This window comes from Coregonus clupeaformis, chromosome 25 (genome assembly GCF_020615455.1).
Source record: "Coregonus clupeaformis isolate EN_2021a chromosome 25, ASM2061545v1, whole genome shotgun sequence".
Taxonomy (NCBI): Eukaryota; Metazoa; Chordata; class Actinopteri; order Salmoniformes; family Salmonidae; genus Coregonus; species Coregonus clupeaformis.
Window position 1 is genome coordinate 37,193,300 of NC_059216.1, and position 14,433 is coordinate 37,207,732.

Sequence of the window (14,433 nt, forward strand, 5' to 3'; positions counted from 1 at the left end):
AACTTTTACATTACCGTGTAGTTTACCAATAAAATGGTCCGATGGTGAAGTGGACATACTCAGTATTATCCCGAAAGAAAGAAATGATCTCAATGCAATACATTTTAATAGAAATTTAGCCAAATTAGATAGGATCTTGCTACCATTGAAAGGACAACACCTGTCTATTTGTGGAAAAATCCCCCTGATTAATTATTTAGTCATATCCCAGTTTACCTGTTTACTTATGGTCTTGCCTACATCTAACAACTTTTGTATTTTTATATATGAGCAAAAAATATTCCACTTTATTTATTTGTAACGGCAAGCCAGAATGAAACGGGCCTATTTATTTAATGAATATGAATTCTGAGGGCAGAAATTATTAAATATTAAAGCATTGGACCTCTCACTAAAGGCTTCAGTCATACAAAAACTATACTTAAATCCAAACTGGTTCTAGCAGATTAGTAAGAATTCTTCACCCCGTGTTCAAGAATGGCCTTTTTCCCTTCATTCAGATTACAACCTCTCACTTTCGCTTATTGAAAATGAAATAATCTCCAAAATATCGCTATTTTTAAAACAAGCCATAGAAAGCTGGTTGCAATTTCAGTTTAATACACCAGAAAATACAGAATAAATATTACAACAAATATTATGGTTAAACTCAAATATAGTAATTGATAAGATTATTATTAATTTTTTTACTGTATAATCTTTATAAATTATATCATACAGTGGGGAAAAAAAAGTATTTAGTCAGCCACCAATTGTGCAAGTTCTCCCACTTAAAAAGATGAGAGAGGCCTGTAATTTTCATCATAGGTACACGTCAACTATGACAGACAAAATGAGAAAAAAAAATCCAGAAAATCACACGGATTTTCAACTCCCTCCAAAGATTTTCTATGGGGTTGAGATCTGGAGACTGGCTAGGCCACTCCAGGACCTTGAAATGCTTCTTACGAAGCCACTCCTTCGTTGCCCGGGCAGTGTGTTTGGGATCATTGTCATGCTGAAAGACCCAGCCACGTTTCATCTTCAATGCGCTTGCTGATGGAAGGAGGTTTTCACTCAAAATCTCACGATACATGGTCCCATTCATTCTTTCCTTTACACGGATCAGTCGTCCTGGTCCCTTTGCAGAAAAACAGCCCCAAAGCATGATGTTTCCACCCCCATGCTTCACAGTAGGTATGGTGTTCTTTGGATGCAACTCAGCATTCTTTGTCCTCCAAACACGAAGAGTTGAGTTTTTACCAAAAAGTTATATTTTGGTTTCATCTGACCATATGACATTCTCCCAATCCTCTTCTGGACCATCCAAATGCACTCTAGCAAACTTCAGACGGGCCTGGACATGTACTGGCTTAAGCAGGGGGACACATCTGGCACTGCAGGATTTGAGTCCCTGGCGGCGTAGTGTGTTACTGATGGTAGGCTTTGTTACTTTGGTCCCAGCTCTCTGCAGGTCATTCACTAGGTCCCCCCCGTGTGGTTCTGGGATTTTTGCTCACCGTTCTTGTGATCATTTTGACCCCACGGGGTGAGATCTTGCATGGAGCCCCAGATCGAGGGAGATTATCAGTGGTCTTGTATGTCTTCCATTTCCTAATAATTGCTCCCACAGTTGATTTCTTCAAACCAAGCTGCTTACCTATTGCAGATTCAGTCTTCCCAGCCTGGTGCAGGTCTACAATTTTGTTTCTGGTGTCCTTTGTCCTTTGGTCTTGGCCATAGTGGAGTTTGGAGTGTGACTGTTTGAGGTTGTGGACAGGTGTCTTTTATACTGATAACAAGTTCAAACAGGTGCCATTAATACAGGTAACGAGTGGAGGACAGAGGAGCCTCTTAAAGAAGAAGTTACAGGTCTGTTAGAGCCAGAAATCTTGCTTATTTGTAGGTGACCAAATACTTATTTTCCACCATAATTTGCAAATAAATTCATTAAAAATCCTACAATGTGATTTTCTGGAGAAAAAAAATCTTTATTTGTCTGTCATAGTTGACAGTTGAAAATTACAGGCCTCTCTCATCTTTTTAAGTGGGAGAACTTGCACAATTGGTGGCTGACTAAATACTTTTTCCCCCACTGTAAGTAGGACTGTTGGAGTTATGTCACACATGCAGTTAACAAAAATATAGGGAAATGTCTGCTCTATCCAAAATTACAACCAACTGATTGCAGCATTATCGCAAAAATGGACGCGGCAAATGGAAAGAGGAGAAAGTAAGGAACTTGTCTGTCGGCCCTGCATTAAAGACCAACATTGGCTGAAGGAAATTGTGATAAATAAAGTATACCAGTTTCATTTAAGGACCAAAATATTGACAGCTGTGCCATACAGGTTGCAAAATAGTTGGGAGGAGAATTTCAATGTACCGATTCCATGGCACATGGTTTATGAACTGATACACAAAACGACGCCGGATTCAACATTTTGAGTTTTTCCATTTAAATTAGTATACAGAATTCTTGCAAGCAATAGAATGTTATAGATATATATATGGGGGATACAACCATCCCAGCTCTGCATATTTTGCTGCGAAGAGACAGAATCATTATATCACTTGTTTTGGTACTGCCAATATGTAGCTTGTTTTTGGTCACAGGTTTAGGAATGGCTGAAAACTTAGAGTGAACTCAGCAAATAGCACTGCTGGGTCATTTGAAAGGTCATAGTCAATCGATCAATAATATAGTAATACATTTGACTAAGAGTATCTTTAATTACAATCTGTAGAAACTACGAGAATAGAAAGGTTCTGAACTTTTGTGAAACATCACAGTGTAAAAATATATGGCATCGGTAACGTTTATGCTAGGAGTCAGGAAGCAGGTGCAGAAGTTGAGTTTAATAATGAGAATAAGCAAATAAACAAAACAGGAGAAGCGTGAACAAAACCAACACTGCTTGAAGAAGGAGGCTACTGAGGGCTAAATAAAGGGGAAGTAATCAAGGTAATGATATAGTCCAGGTGTGCATAATGATGGGGAGCAGGTGTGTGTAATGATTTGGTATTTTATTAGGATCCCCATTAGCTGTTGCAAAAGCAGCAAAACATGACATAATACAGAACATGAATAGAAAACAGCTCAAGGACAGAACTACATAAATATGTCTTTTTTACAAAAGGCAAATATAGCCTACATATCAATATATACACACAAACTATCTAGGTCAAATAGGGGAGAGGCGTTGTGCTGTGATGTGTTGCTTTATCTGTTTTTTTTAACGATGTCCTCCCGGAAGGCCATAGTGCCGGAAGACCTGCTGGAATAGTGCCACACTCCCCCTGCCGGTCCTGGTAGTGACTCCTTAGGAACCTCCCCACCTCCTGGTTGGTCCACTCCACCTGCCCGTTGGACTGAGGCCGGAACCCGGATGTGAGGCTGACCGTGGCCCCCAACATCTCCATAAAGGCTTTCCAGACCCGTGACATGAATTGGGGACCACGGTCAGAAACGATGTCCTCCGGAAGGCCATAGTGCCGGAAGACCTGCTGGAATAATGCTTTAGCGACCTGGAGAGCGGCAGGTAGACCAGAGAGAGGGATAGAACGGCAGGATTCAGAGAATCTGTCAACAACGACCATAATAGTGGTAAAACCATCAGAAAGGGGGAGATCAGTTACAAAGTCTATGGACAGATGTGACCAAGGCTGCTGAGACACAGGAATGGGAAGTCGTTTCCCTGATGGAGTGTGCCGTGGAGATTTGGATTGGATACATACGGTGCATTAGTTGACATAGTGGGCGACATCCTGCGCCAAGGTGGGCCACCAGTATTTATCGGAGAGGGATTGGATGGTACGGGTGATACCTGGGTGTCCAGCGGCAAGGGATGTGTGTACCCAGGTCAACAGCCGTTCACTCACCCCCGTGGGGATGTAGATGCGCTCTGGAGGGAGGGTAGCAGGAGTGGGATCCTTCTCCAGAGCCTGGCGGATGTCCACATCTACGTCCCAACATACGGGGCCAACGATTCGGGAGGACATATTGATAGGCTGGAGGGCACTCACAGGACCCTCCACCAACGTGGAATCACAAGGTGCGGAAAAGCAGGTCCTCCAGCATCCTGGTCCCTAAGCGGTGATTCTCATCCTCGACCAGGAGATGGTGGATTTATGAAGTTGGAGGCAGAGGATGACTTTGTGTACGGGTGCAGTGGTGATGAAGAGAAGGCTTTCCTGTTGCATCGGTCCCATGGTGAGGGTGAGTGGTGCTGTGATGTGCGTAACTGTGCCGGATCCCAATGGTCGCGTATCCAGGGCTTGGACAGGAAAAGGAGAGGAGCGCGAGTATGAAGTTAAGTTCAGGGAGGAGGCGAGGGCCTGGTCGATGAAGTTCACAGCGGCACCAGAGTCCACTAGAGCTGTAGAGACAACACTTGAGGGACAGCCAGCCAGTGAAATGGGAACCAGAAAGGGTTTGGCGGGAAACGATGATAACGGAATACTCACGCCTACCCTGGGAGACGGAAGGTCACGGGGCCGCCCCTCTGCTCTAGTGGACCCCGGGCTGGGACGCACCGGACACCGCTGAAGCTGGTGCCCCTCCTGGCCGCAATAGGGACAGAGCCCCAGCTGTCTCCAGCGACGCTGCTCTGCCGCGGAGAGGTGTGTGGCCCCTACCTCCTCAGGACAGCCAAAGGAGGGAGGCGAGTGGCGAGGTGGACACCGATACTCCCGAAAAAGGTTATCCAGGTGGATGACCATCGCGATGAGAGCGTCCAAGGAAATGTTGTTTTCCCAACATGCCAACACCGTCTGGACCTCCTCGCGCAGTCCACTGCAGAATAGAGTGCGGAGCGCCGGCTCATTCCATCCGCTGGAGGCTGCCACAGTCCAAAAGGTGAGGGCGTATTCCGCAGCGGTCTGGGCAACCAGCTGGAGTTGGAAAAGTCACTCACCTCCCTCTCTGCCCTCTGGAGGATGGTCGAAGACCGCCCTGAACAGAGCCATGAACCTCTCATAGGAACCCAGCTCCTCCTCTCTCCCAGACGGCCGTAGCCCACTCCAACGCCTGTCCAGTCAGCAGGGAAATGACCGTGGCAACCTTTGACCTCTCAGTGGTGGGGGCTCCTGTCTGATAGGCAAAATAGAGGGAGCACTGGAGTAGGAAGCCACGGCATTTCGATGGAGTACCGTCATACTTCTCCGGAAGGGACAGTAGGGCATCTCTGACCTGAGCGGAAGGCCGGGTAGGCTGGGGGACTGGCTCACTGTGATAACCCGTGGTAGGAGGCCCTCCATCAGAGGTATGAAGAAGCTCGCTGGTGGTGTCGAGGTGGTGGAGAATGCGACGGACCTCCTTCATGGTCCTACCCAGTGGAGCCAGCTGGTCGTGGTGTTGGTGGAGTAGATGACCCTGTTCCTAGACTGTCCAGAAGATGGTGTTATCTTCTGCTGCTTCCATTTTTTTGGGGGGCAGTATTCTGTAACGTTTACGCTAGGAGTCAGGAAGCATGTGCAGAGGGTGAGTTTAATAATGAAAATAAGCAGGTAAACAAAACTGGAGACGCGTTCTGAACGTGAACAAAACCAATACTGCCTGAAGACTGAGGCTACTGAGGGCTAAATAAAGGGGAAGTAATCAAGGTAATGATGAAGTCCAGGTGTGCATAACGATGGGGAGCAGGTGTGCGTAATGATGGTTGCCAGGTGTGCGTAATGTGGGTTGCCAGGTCCGATGGTTAGTAGACCGGCAACGTTGAGCGCCGGAGAGAGGGAACGGGAGTAGGCATGACAGCAGCTAGAAATCAAAACTGGATGGTCTTCAGAGATAGATGGGAGGGGTTGAGGGTCGCTGAAGGCTGGGACAAAAAAACAAACAAAAGATAACTTATGTAAAATATACTGTGTCCGTAAAATGTATATAGTATGTATAAGCTGGAAGTAGAAGCCTAAGTATTGTTGTCCATTAGTTTACTCCGATACGGTAGGGTTAGGGGAAAATTTAAAAAAATGTATATTTAAAATCATATATATATTTACAAAAATAAATACAGTCAGGTCAATAAGTATTTGGACAGTGACACAATTTGCATCATTTTGTCTCTGTACGCCACCACAATGGATTTGAAAGGAAACAATCAAGATGTGCTTTAAGTGTAGACTCATCTTTAATTGAAGGGTTTTGTCAAAATTATTGTATGAACCGTGTAGGAATTACAACCATTTTTATGCATAGCCCTCCAATTTTAGGGGCTCAAAAGTAATTGGACAATCTAACATAATCATAAATTAAATTGTGAGTTTTAATACTTGGATGCAAATCCTTTGCAGTCAATGACTGCCTGAAATCTGGAACCCATAGACATCACCAGATGCTGGGTTTCTTCCCTGGTGATGCTCTGACAGTTCTTTACTGCAGCTGTCTTCAGTTCCTGCTTGTTCTTGGGGCGTTTTGCCTTCAGTTTTGCCTTCAGCAAGTGAAATGCATGCTCAATTGGATTCAGGTCAGGTGATTGACTTGGCCATTGCAGAACATTCCACTTCTTCGCCTTAAAAAAGTATTGGGTTGCTGTACCAATCATTCTGGTACAAGTTGATCTTTGTCTCATCTGTCCATAGGATGTTGTTCCAGAACTGTACAGGCTTTTTTAGATGTTTTTTGGCAAACTCTAATCTGTTTTTGAGGCTTAGCAATGGTTTATATCTTGTGGTAAACCCTCTGTATTTACTCTGGTGAAGTCTTCTCTTGATTGTTGACTTTAACACAGATACGCCTACCTCCTGGAGGGTGTTCTTGATCTGGTCAACTGTTGTGAAGGGGTTTTTCTTCACCAGGGAAATAATTATTCTGTCATCCACCACAGTTGTTTTCTGTGGTCTTCCGGGCCTTTTGGTGTTCCTGAGCTCACCAGTGCATTCTTTCTTTTTAAGAATGTACCAAATAATTTGGCCACACCTAATGTTTTTGCTATCTCTCTGATGGGTTTGTTTAGATTTTTCAGCCTAATGATGGCTTACTTCACTGGCAGTGACAGCTCTTTGGACTTCATATTGTCACGATCGTTTACGGACGAGAAGGACCAAGGCGCAGCGTGATATGCATTCATATTTATTTACGGCTAAACACACGACAAAACAACAAACGAAACGTGAAGTCCAAGATAGCATACAAACAACATACCTTACACGGAACAAGATCCCACAACCCACTAGTGCCAACAGGCTACCTAAGTATGGTCCCCAATCAGAGACAACGAGCTACAGCTGCCTCTGATTGGGAACCACCCTGGCCAACATAGATCTAAACGATCTAGAAACTAAACATAGAAAACACAACATAGAAACTACACACCCTGGCTCAACATTTAAGAGTCCCCAGAGCCAGGGCGTGACAGTACCTATGTTCTGTTTTCTATGTTTAGTTTCTAGATCGTTTAGATCTATGTTGGCCAGGGTGGTTCCCAATCAGAGGCAGCTGTAGCTGGCAAGAGGGATGGAGGCCATGATCACGGGGGAGAGACAATCCCCCAAAAAATTTAGGGGGGGGCTCACGCCGTGGACGACGAGGCAGCAGGAGGCCGCGATAGAGCGGTTCCGCTGTTTAGCAGAGGAGGCCACCAGATTAGGGGGGTCATTGGTTCAGAGGGAGCAGAAGGAAAGTGTAGAGGCACGGCGAGAGGAGCTGGTTAGGCAGCAGAAGGAGCGGGGGTTAATGAAGGAACCCAGTCCCGCTCCTCGCACCAATCAAGTAGTGCGTGTCGCCAGTCCGGTCCGGCCCGTTCCTGCTTCCCGCACTAAGCCAGTGGTGTGTGTTCCCAGTACGGTTCGGCCCGTTCCTGCTCCTCGCATCAAGCCAGTGGTGCACGTCGCCAGCCCGGTCCGGCCTGTTCCTGTCCCTCGCACGAAGTCAGTGGTGCGCGTCGTCAGCCCGGCCCGGCCTGTTCCTGCCCCTCACACCAAGCCAGTGGTGCGCGTCGCCAGCCCGGTCCGACCTGTTCCTGTCCCTCGCACCAAGTCAGTGGTGCGCGTCGCCAGCCCGGCCCGGCCTGTTCCTGCCCCTCGCACCAAGCCAGTGGTGCGCGTCGCCAGCCCGGTCCGACCTGTGCCTGTCCCTCGCACCAAGCCAGTGGCGCGTCGCCAGCCCGGCCCGGCCTGATCCTGCACCCAGCACCAGGCCAGTGGTGTGCGTCACCAGTCTGGTACGGCCCATTCCTGCTCCCCGCACCAAGCCAGTGGTGCGCGTCGTCAGCCCAGTCCGGCCCATTCCTGCTCCCCGCACCAAGCCAAGGGTGCGCGTCATCAGCCAGGTTCGGCCCGTTCCTACTCCCCGCACCAAGCCAGTGGTGCGTGTGTCCAGTCCGGCACGGCCCGTGCCTGTTCCACCGGTGCCTGGTCCGCACCGTCAGCTGCTCCACTCGGAGCCAGAGCAATCCGCTCCACCGGGGTCCAATCCAGCTCCGGTCAGGCGGCTCCACTCGGAGCCAGAGCAGTCCGCTCCACCGGTGCCTGATCCAGCTCGGTCAGCGGCTCCACTCCGGAGCCAGAGCAGTTCGATCCACCGTCGTCGGGTCCAGCTCCAGTCAGCGGTTCCAGACCAGACCAGGGGCGCAACAGGGAGGCGGATAATAGGTGGTGGTCACGCCCGGAGCCGGATCCGCCTCCGAGGCGGAATGCCCACCCGGCCCCTACCCTGTTATGTTTAGGTTGCGCGGTCGGAGTCCGCACCTTTGGGGGTACTGTCACGCCCTGGCTCTGGGGACTCTTAAATGTTGAGCCAGGGTGTGTAGTTTCTATGTTGTGTTTTCTATGTTTAGTTTCTAGATCGTTTATATCTATGTTGGCCAGGGTGGTTCCCAATCAGAGGCAGCTGTAGCTCGTTGTCTCTGATTGGGGACCATACTTAGGTAGCCTGTTGGCACTAGTGGGTTGTGGGATCTTGTTCCGTGTAAGGTATGTTGTTTGTATGCTACCTTGGACTTCACGTTTCGTTTGTTGTTTTGTCGTGTGTTTAGCCGTAAATAAATAGGAATGCATATCACGCTGCGCCTTGGTCCTTCTCGTCCGTAAACGATCGTGACACATATTGAGGGTTAACAACAACAGATTCCAAATACAAATGACATACTTGAAATCAACTCTAGACCTTTTATCTGTTTACTTGTAAATGAACTAATGAGGGAAGAACACCCACCTGGCCATGGAACAGCTGAGCAGCCAATTGTCCAATTACTTTTGGTCCCTTATAAAGGGGGGGACCACATATTAAAAAATGCTGTAATTCTACACCATTCACCCGATTTGCATGTAAATACCCTCAAATTAAAGCTGAAAGTATGCACTTTCAGCTCATATTCATTATTTAATTTCAACTCCTATATGCTGTGGTAGACAGCTAAAATAATAATAACTTGGTCAATGTGCAAATATTTATGAACCTGATTGGATTGGAAATGATGCAGACAATTACATTTATATAAGCCACAATCTATCTGCAATGTTACAGCTGATCTAGTTGAAAGTTGTTTTTGAGATTTTTGTTTTAAGCCTATCCCAAACCTTAACCCTTACCTTAACCAGTCGGAGTTAATGCCTAATCTTAAGATTACAGAGTTAATGACTAAACGTAACCTTAAACACTTTGAAATGTGTAATTTGCAACAACTTCGAAATGTGGTGTTTGAGAAACATGGATGAACGTATAATTCTGACGTGAGACTGTGAGAGCTAGTTGGGGATGGATGCAGGTATCCAGCTTTCTTTTTATGACTTCACTTTTTGTACCCTACACCTGCAAGTAACTGGATACACATACACAACTTCTGAACTGGGCACCCTCCCAGGTTAGTTGTATCAGTCCTCCATCCCAGCACCAGAGATCCTCCATTCTTCTAACTATGGACACTCCTGGTTAGTTGATTAGCAGTGTCAGTATCTGGTTAGCTGTGTCTGTTCCTGGTTAGCTGCCCTTACAAAAAAAAACACATGAAAAAATCACGTGAAAAAAACATGTGGTTTTCAGACACGTGTGAATGTACAGTACATGTGAATAAATCACGTGAAAAACGTTACGTGTGAATAAATAACTAAAATTAGTCAGACAGATGAGGTTTTCAGACATGTACATTTTTCCAGCTACACTGGGTCTCCCATCCAGGGACCGACCAGGACCGACCCTGCTTAGCTTCTGAGGCAAACCAGCAGTGGTTAGCGGAGTCAGTCCCTGGTTAGCTGTATCAGTCCCTGGTTAGCTGTGTCAGTCCCTGTTTAACTGTGTCAGTCCCTGGTTGTTCCATCCCAGCACCAGAGATCTTCTATTCTCACGATATCTGGCAGGGCCTTGTCCCAGGCCTATGTTTCTGGGTTAAAGTTCTGGCACAGGAAACTGTTTGACACAACCACTCTACTGAGTTCTCATAAAAGTAGGTCAATGCTGAAAAGCTTTAGCTGGAGCTGGACTCATACTCACACCACAGGAGGTTAGTGGCACCTTAACTGGGGAGGACGGGCTCGTGGTAATGGCTGGAGCGGAATTAGTGGAATGGTATCAAATACATCAAACACATGGTTTCCATGTTTGATGCCATTCCATTCGCTCCGTTCTGGCCTTATTATGAGCTGTCCTCCCCTCAGCAGCCTCCACTGACTCACACAAGCACGCACACACACACACGCAAAAGCACACATGCACGCGCAACGCAGGCACACACACACGCAGACACACACACACATGCACACACACGCACAAGCCCGCACACACATGCACATACACACTCACGTACACACACACACGCGGACACATGGATGGGGAGCTCTGTGGCTTCCTGCCTGGCTGGGTCACAGTGGGGATGGAGAGAGGAAGACACAGACATCACGGATAACCCTTTCATGGCCTGTAGAACTCTTTCAAAGACAGACGTATGTGTGCACACACACACACACACACACACATACAAACACACAATCTGATTGATCTCTAATAGAGGAGAATGCTTGATGTCCATTGTTTGCCTTTGTTTGTCTGAGCACACAGACTTGTGAACACTATGAATAAATCCTTCTAATTACAACATTTGAACACATTGCATACAGAACACTGGTGCCCAGATGCTGCTGCTGTCATCACCATAGAGACAGAAGTTCTAGAACGATATGGTGGAACTGGAAACAGGCCAAGCAGGAAGTGAGAAGAGAGACAGGAAGTCAGGTGGCGGGACAGTTTCTGTCTTCACAGTCCCCCTCCGAAAGAAACTGAGATTGGAGAAATATATCACTGCACATAACAAGACACACAGGCCAAGTCTCTTTCACACTAATGAAAGCCATCTGCTGCTTTTGAGCAGGTTAAAAGATATTGAACACTTTGTAGTTCCATAATGGAAACACTACCAAACTCATTTTAGTACGCTATACTACAGGCTCCCTTCCCCCGCATCTCCACTCTTCACCGCCATAAGCCTGATGCGTTCGTATGTCGTCCAGATGTTGATAGTGTCTAGAGAGGAAGAAAGGAAAAGGGTTTGAAGGCTGCCAGAGGTGTCTTATATCGGAGGAATTATTATCGCAAGGATATAACTTAACACATGGCATCAGTCCTTCTTACCAGGAGATATAAAACCTGATCTTTACTAACATCTGAGTTAGACACGTGCTTTTTGGACATGTGTGACGTTTCACATGAATTTTCCACGTGAACAAAATATGTGGGAAAAACATGGATTATTCACATGACACGTGGTTTCCCAACATTTCACATGTGATATTATACGTTTCACATGTGCACCTTCGTAGCCGGTGGGATTAGAATCCAGATCTCCCACGAGAGAAGCTAACGTCTTGACCATTAGACCAAGAGGGACAACATTAATTTTGAAGTTGAAGGCAGGGATCCCTCATCACGTGACCATGAGCAACCATAACCAACTCATGTCCGCTACACTTTCACATGTGCATTTTCTAACTTTAATGTCAATTATAACTAGGGCTTTTCATTTTTTCCAGGTGAGAAAGGGCAGGGTGGAGTGCAATAGAGATTGCATCATCTGTGGATCTGTTGGGGCGGTATGCAAATTGGGGGTGGGTCTAGGGTTTCTGGGATAATGGTGTTGATGTGAGCCATGACCAGCCTTTCAAAGCACTTCATGGCTACAGACGTGAGTGCTACGGGTCGGTAGTCATTTAGGCAGGTTATCTTAGTGTCCTTGGGCACAGGGACTATGGTGGTCTGCTTGAAACATGTTGGTATTACAGACTCAGTCAGGGACATGTTGAAAATGTCAGTGAAAACACTTGCCAGTTGGTCAGCACATGCTCGGAGTACACGTCCTGGTAATCCGTCTGGCCCTGCGGCCTTGTGAATGTTGACCTGCTTAAAAGTCTTACTCACATCGGCTACGGAGAGCGTGATCACATAGTCATCCGGAACAGCTGGTGCTCTCATGCATGCTTCAGTGTTGCTTGCCTCGAAGCGAGCATAGAAGTGATTTAGCTCGTCTCAGTGCAGATGTTGCCTGTAATCCATGGCTTCTGTACGTACGGTCACTGTGGGGACGACGTCATCAATGCACTTATTGATGAAGCCAGTGACTGATGTGGTGTACTCCTCAATGCTATCTGAAGAATCCCGGAACATATTCCAGTCTGTTCTAGCAAAACAGTCTGTGCTAGCAATTTTGTCCGAAGTACAGTGGTTTGCGAAAGTATTCACCACCCTTGGCATTTTTCCTATTTTGTTGCCTTACAACCTGGAATTAAAATTGATTATTATTTGTATAGTTTGATTTACACAACATGTCTACCACTTTGAAGATGCAAAATATTTTTGGGGGTGAAACAAACAAGAAATAAGACAAAAAAGCAGAAAACTTGAGCGTGCATAACTATTCATCCCCCCCCCCCAAAGTCAATACTTTGTAGAGCCACCTTTTGCAGCAATTACAGTTGAAAGTCTCTTGGGGTATGTCTCTATAAGCTTGGCACATCTAGCCACTGGGATTTTTGCCCATTCTTCAAGGCAAAACTGCTCCAGCTCCTTCAAGTTGGATGGGTTCCGCTGGTGTACAGCAATCTTGAAATCATACCACAGATTCTCAATTGGATTGAGATCTGGGCTTTGACTAGGCCATTCCAAGACATTACAATATTTCCCCTTAAATCACTCGAGTGTTGCTTTAGCAGTATGCTTAGGGTCATTGTCCTGCTGGAAGGTGAACCTCCATCCCAGTCTCAAATCTCTGGAAGACTGAAACAGGTTTCCCTCAAGAATTTCCCTGTAGAGATTTTTGACGTACCGATCCCATGGCATAGTGTTTATGAACTGATACGCAAAACGACGCCGGATTCAAAACTTAATTTTTCAATTTAAATTATTATATAACATTTTTGCTTCCAATAGAATGTTATTTAAATGGGGGATACAATCTTCCCAGCTCTGTATATTTTGCTGTGAAGAGACAGAATCACTAGATCATTTGTTTTGGTACTATCCATTTGTAGCTTGTTTTTGGACACAGGTCTAGGAATGGCTAAAGGATTGCAATATTTACCTGGAGCTAACCCTGCAGATACCATTACTGGGTGATCTGAAAAGTCATAGTCAATCGATCAATAATATAATAATACTTTTAGCAAAAATGTTTATTTTCAATTTACAATCTGTAGAAACAATGAGAATAGAAAGGTTCAGAACTTTTGTAAAACATCACAGTACAGTTGAAATATATATGACAAATAGAAATCCAATATGGATGGTGTTAAGAGATAGATGGGTGGTGTTGAATGGAGTTGAAGGATGGGACTAATAACAACTAACAACAACTAAAAACAACAAGATAACTAATAATGTAAGCATACTGTGTCCATAATAAGTATATAGGTTATAGGTTGAGAGCTTTTGTGAAAGAGCACAGTTAGAAAGATATGGCATATAGAAACAAACCGGATGGACATCATGAAAATGATCGGAGAGGTTGAGGGTAGAGGAAGTTCAGGAGTAAAAACAAACAAAATAGAATTATTGTAAAATTGACTGTGTCCATAAAATGTATATAATATGTATAAGATGGAAGTAGAAGCCTAAGCATTGTTGTTCACTAGTTTACTCCAATTAGGGATGGGGGGGTGGGGGTTGGAAAGTAATAAAGGGAAATATATTTGTTTTAAAGATATGTATATGTATGTGTATATATGTATGTATGTATGTATGTATATATGTATGTATGTATGAATGTGTATGTATGTATGTACAGTATATATATATATATATATATATATATATATATATATATATATATATATTTTTTTCGAGAGAAAAAAACATATGGGGGATTGAAAGTGATGCAGACAATTACATTGATGGAAGTTACAATCTATCTGCAATAATAAAGCTGATCTACCCCATTAAAAAAATTAACAAAAATAATACATTTAAAAAAAATTTAAAACTCTGACAGCAATATTTTTAACATGTTAAAAAGGACAAATAAGGAGACGCAGAGG